Source organism: Pogoniulus pusillus, chromosome 3 (assembly GCF_015220805.1).
Source record: "Pogoniulus pusillus isolate bPogPus1 chromosome 3, bPogPus1.pri, whole genome shotgun sequence".
In the NCBI taxonomy this organism is placed as follows: Eukaryota; Metazoa; Chordata; class Aves; order Piciformes; family Lybiidae; genus Pogoniulus; species Pogoniulus pusillus.
In genome coordinates, this window is record NC_087266.1 from 14,939,988 (window position 1) to 14,946,113 (window position 6,126).

Sequence of the window (6,126 nt, forward strand, 5' to 3'; positions counted from 1 at the left end):
AGGGAAGAAGAACAATTCTTCTTCCCCCTCTTCCTCCAAGAGGATGACACATCCTCTTGCGCCTTTAACGGCGCAACATATGGACAGAGAAGAAGGAAGAAAAGGAAGAGGCACAAGAACAGACAGCACATAGAGAGAGGACAACAGAGCACTGCAACACAAGACAAAGAACAACCCTGCTCTCTCCCAGCCCACAAGCCTTCACCCTACATCAACCTTCTCCGCCCCAACCCACCAAGGCTTCTCTCCAAGAAGAAAAAGGCAAAGGGAAAGAAGGGCACGACGCGATAGGGGATGACGCAGAAGAGGAAGAGGACGAAGCAGAATCATACAAGCATTAAAACCACTAAGGTTGGTGAAGATCTTTAAGATCACTCACACCAACCAGAGCACAGCTACCATGACCTTAGGAAACCCTATCCAGAAGCTCCGCAGCTAGGCACTTCTGGTACCCTTCCAGGCAGGGTGACTCCACCACCGCCTTGGACAATCTATATCAACACTTCACCACTCTCTTGCCCTTCTTTTACCCAAGCACACCCTTCTGTGCTCTCATCTTCTGCTTCAAACCCATCCTCTTCCTCTGTGTCATTCCCATGTTACCACATGCCCACCCACGCCCACCATGGCAATCCCAAAGCCCACCATTGCTCCCCAAACCCTCCGTGGCCTCCCTAACCTCAGCAGCTTTGCCTCAAAGCGGGGAAAGGGAAAAAAGAAGGGAACGCGACGCGATGGACAAAGAAGCAGCAGGAAGAAGCAGGAGGGGACAAAACAGGAAGGGCACGACGCAACAGGGCACGACGCACAAAGGCAAGGGCGCAAGCAGGAAGGACACGACGCAGAGTGGAAGAAGAGGAGGATGCAAAGGAAGGGCAACGGGACGACGCAAAGGATGGGAAATGGGACGACGCAAGGAAGGACCGCACAGAGGAAATACGGGACAATGCGGAAGAGGGTCAACAGCATGAGGCAAAAGTAGAAGGCCACAACCCCAAAGACTATGACACAGAAGAGGAAGATGAGAACAAGGCAGAATCCTAAAATCATTAAAATCATAGAATCATAGAATCAACCAGGTTGGAAGAGACCTCCAAGATCATCCAGTCCAACCTATCCCCCAGCACTATCCAGTCAACTAGACCATGGCACCAAGTGCCTCATCCAGTCTTTTCTTGAAGACCTCCAGGGACGGTGCCTCCACCACCTCCCTGGGCAGCCCATTCCAGTGGGAAATCACTCTCTCTGTGAAGAACTTCCTCCTAATCAAGATGGTTGGAAAAGACCTGGAAGGTCATCCAGTCCAACCATCACCCAGCTACCAGGAACACTAAACTATGTCCTGAAGCGCAATATCCACATCCTTCTTCAACTCCCCCAGGCATGGTGACTCCACCACTGCCTTGGACTATCTATATCAACACTTCACCACTCTCTTGCCCTTCTTTTACCCAAGCACACCCTTCTGTGCTCTCATCTTCTGCTTCAAACCCATCCTCTTCCTCTGTGTCATTCCCATGCCCACCCACGCCCACCATGGCAATCCCAAAGCCCACCATTGCTCCCCAAACCCTCCGTGGCCTCCCCAACCTCAGCAGCTTTGCCTCAAAGCGGGGAAAGGGAAAAAAGAAGGGAACGCGACGCAATGGACAAAGAAGCAGCAGGAAGAAGCAGGAGGGGACAAAACAGGAAGGGCACGACGCAACAGGGCACGACGCAGAGGGGAAGGGGTAAGACTGGAGCAGGAAGACGAGCAGGACGAAACAAAGGAAGAAGGGCACGACGCAACAGGGCACGACGCACAATGGCAAGGGCAGAAGCGGGAAGGACACGACGCAGAGTGGAAGAAGAGGAGGACGCAAAGGAAGGGCAATGGGACGACGCAAAGGATGGGAAATGGGACGACGCAAAGGACGGGAAATGAGACGACGCAAGGAAGGACCGCGCAGAGGAAATACGGGACAATGTAGAAGAGGGTCAAGAGCGTGAGGCAAAAGTAGAAGGCCACAACCCCAAAGACTACGAGACAGAAGAGGAAGATGAGCACATGGCAGAATCATAAAATCATTAAAATCAAGAAGGTTGGAAAAGACCTTGAAGGTCATCCAGTCCAACCAGCACCCGGCTACCAGGAAGACTAAACTATGTCCTGAAGCGCAATAGCCACACGCTTCTTCAACTCCCCCGGGCATGGTGACTCCACCACCTCTCTGGGTAACCTACTGCAAAGCCTCAACAGGCTCTCACACTTCTTCTTTCCAACGCCGCCCTTGCGCGTTGGGCTCTTCTGCTTCATCCCCAGCTTCCTCCTCTGTGTCGTTCCCATGTGCTCCCCAAATCCCCAAACCCCTTCCCCATTCCCACCCAAGCCCAACCACAAGCCCTCTCCCCAATCCCACCACTTTCTCCTCAAATCCACCATCTCCTCCCCAAGCCCACCCTTTCCTCTCTCAAAGAAGAAAACAGGAAAGAAGAAGAAGGCCACGACGCAAGAGACCACGACGCAGAGCATAAAGGGCACAACGCAGAAGAGAAAGAAGGGGATGACGCAGAAGCATAGAGTCATTAAGACTCATTCCAATCGTGAAGGTTGGAAAACACCTTTAGCATCAGCCACTGCAACCCAAAGTCAACCAGCATCACCACTAAACTCTGTCCTGAAGCGCCACATCTACACGCTTCTCAAACTCTTACAGAGATGGTGGTGACTCCACCACCTCCCTGGCCAGCCTCTTACGAGGCCTGACCCACACCTGCACCCTTCTAATCCACAAGCACAGCCTTGTGTGCCATCAACTCCTGCTTCATCCCCTTCTTTTTTCCTCTCTGTCATTCATGTCTTCTCCCCACATCCACCGAGATTTCCCCAGGCCCACCCATGCCCACCACGGCCTCCCCAAGCCCAACGTCTTCTCCGCAAAGAAGACAAAGGGAAGAAAGAGGGCCACGATGCAGAAAAGCAAGATGTGGACAAGGTGGAATCATAACATCATCAAAATCATGGAGGTTGCAAAAGACCTTGAAGGTCATCGAGTGCAACCGTAAACCACCTACCAGGAAGACTAAACTCTATCCTGAAGCAAGCTATTGCCCAGCTGTAGATGGAAAAGAAGAAACAGAAGAAGAGGAAAATCAGCAAGAGAGAAAGATACCTGGTGCTGCAGAAGGTGCTGTTGATCCAGGGCAGCCACCATGTTCCACACAGCCATTGGCTCTGGAAAGCCAAGGAGAGACAGGTCACTCTCTGTGTCCAACAACTCTCGAGTCTTCACACGATGCCACATGTCGCCGCCATCTCCAGCCCCACAGGTGCTCAGCAACACTCCTCAGAGGACCTCAGGCTCTCATCCATGTCCTCGCTCTGCAGTAGCTCTTGGGCACCTCAAGGGCCAAACCTCTCAGGACCTTCTGCACTGATGCGGGGCATCATGAATATGGCCAGGGGAAACCGGAGGAGTTGGATCAACCATCTGCCCTCCAGCACGGATCCCTCTGGGCACGCTCTCAAAGGAGATGAGGGTGCGAGTGAATCTGGACGCCCTAGAAAAGAAGAAGAAGAGGAGGAGGAAGAGGGGGAAGAAGAACAATTCTTCTTCCCCCTCTTCCTCCTAGAGGATGACACATCCTCTTGCGCCTTTAACGGCGCAACATATGGACAGAGAAGAAGGAAGAAAAGGAAGAGGCACAAGAACAGGACAGCACATAGAGAGGACAACAAGAGCACTGCAACACAAGACAAAGAACAACCCTGCTCTCTCCCAGCCCACAAGCTTCACCCTACATCAACCTTCTCCGCCCCAACCCACCAAGGCTTCTCTCCAAGAAGAAAAAGGCAAAGGGAAAGAAGGGCACGACGCGATAGGGGATGACGCAGAAGAGGAAGAGGACGAAGCAGAATCATACAAGCATTAAAACCACTAAGGTTGGTGAAGATCTTTAAGATCACTCACACCAACCAGAGCACAGCTACCATGACCTTAGGAAACCCTATCCAGAAGCTCCGCAGCTAGGCACTTCTGGTACCCTTCCAGGCAGGGTGACTCCACCACCGCCTTGGACAATCTATATCAACACTTCACCACTCTCTTGCCCTTCTTTTACCCAAGCACACCCTTCTGTGCTCTCATCTTCTGCTTCAAACCCATCCTCTTCCTCTGTGTCATTCCCATGTTACCACATGCCCACCCACGCCCACCATGGCAATCCCAAAGCCCACCATTGCTCCCCAAACCCTCCGTGGCCTCCCCAACCTCAGCAGCTTTGCCTCAAAGCGGGGAAAGGGAAAAAAGAAGGGAACGCGACGCGATGGACAAAGAAGCAGCAGGAAGAAGCAGGAGGGGACAAAACAGGAAGGGCACGACGCAACAGGGCACGACGCACAAAGGCAAGGGCGCAAGCAGGAAGGACACGACGCAGAGTGGAAGAAGAGGAGGATGCAAAGGAAGGGCAACGGGACGACGCAAAGGAAGGGCAACGGGACGACGCAAAGGAAGGGCAACGGGACGACGCAAAGGAAGGGCAACGGGACGACGCAAAGGATGGGAAATGGGACGACGCAAGGAAGGACCGCACAGAGGAAATACGGGACAATGCGGAAGAGGGTCAACAGCATGAGGCAAAAGTAGAAGGCCACAACCCCAAAGACTATGACACAGAAGAGGAAGATGAGAACAAGGCAGAATCCTAAAATCATTAAAATCATAGAATCATAGAATCAACCAGGTTGGAAGAGACCTCCAAGATCATCCAGTCCAACCTATCCCCCAGCACTATCCAGTCAACTAGACCATGGCACCAAGTGCCTCATCCAGTCTTTTCTTGAAGACCTCCAGGGACGGTGCCTCCACCACCTCCCTGGGCAGCCCATTCCAGTGGGAAATCACTCTCTCTGTGAAGAACTTCCTCCTAATCAAGATGGTTGGAAAAGACCTGGAAGGTCATCCAGTCCAACCATCACCCAGCTACCAGGAACACTAAACTATGTCCTGAAGCGCAATATCCACATCCTTCTTCAACTCCCCCAGGCATGGTGACTCCACCACTGCCTTGGACTATCTATATCAACACTTCACCACTCTCTTGCCCTTCTTTTACCCAAGCACACCCTTCTGTGCTCTCATCTTCTGCTTCAAACCCATCCTCTTCCTCTGTGCCATTCCCATGCCCACCCACGCCCACCATGGCAATCCCAAAGCCCACCATTGCTCCCCAAACCCTCCGTGGCCTCCCCAACCTCAGCAGCTTTGCCTCAAAGCGGGGAAAGGGAAAAAAGAAGGGAACGCGACGCGATGGACAAAGAAGCAGCAGGAAGAAGCAGGAGGGGACAAAACAGGAAGGGCACGACGCAACAGGGCACGACGCAGAGGGGAAGGGGTAAGACTGGAGCAGGAAGACGAGCAGGACGAAACAAAGGAAGAAGGGCACGACGCAACAGGGCACGACGCACAATGGCAAGGGCAGAAGCGGGAAGGACACGACGCAGAGTGGAAGAAGAGGAGGACGCAAAGGAAGGGCAATGGGACGACGCAAAGGATGGGAAATGGGACGACGCAAAGGACGGGAAATGAGACGACGCAAGGAAGGACCGCGCAGAGGAAATACGGGACAATGTAGAAGAGGGTCAAGAGCGTGAGGCAAAAGTAGAAGGCCACAACCCCAAAGACTACGAGACAGAAGAGGAAGATGAGCACATGGCAGAATCATAAAATCATTAAAATCAAGAAGGTTGGAAAAGACCTTGAAGGTCATCCAGTCCAACCAGCACCCGGCTACCAGGAAGACTAAACTATGTCCTGAAGTGCAATAGCCACACGCTTCTTCAACTCCCCCGGGCATGGTGACTCCACCACCTCTCTGGGTAACCTACTGCAAAGCCTCAACAGGCTCTCACACTTCTTCTTTCCAACGCCGCCCTTGCGCGTTGGGCTCTTCTGCTTCATCCCCAGCTTCCTCCTCTGTGTCGTTCCCATGTGCTCCCCAAATCCCCAAACCCCTTCCCCATTCCCACCCATGCCCAACCACAAGCCCTCTCCCCAATCCCACCACTTTCTCCTCAAATCCACCATCTCCTCCCCAAGCCCACCCTTTCCTCTCTCAAAGAAGAAAACAGGAAAGAAGAAGAGGCCA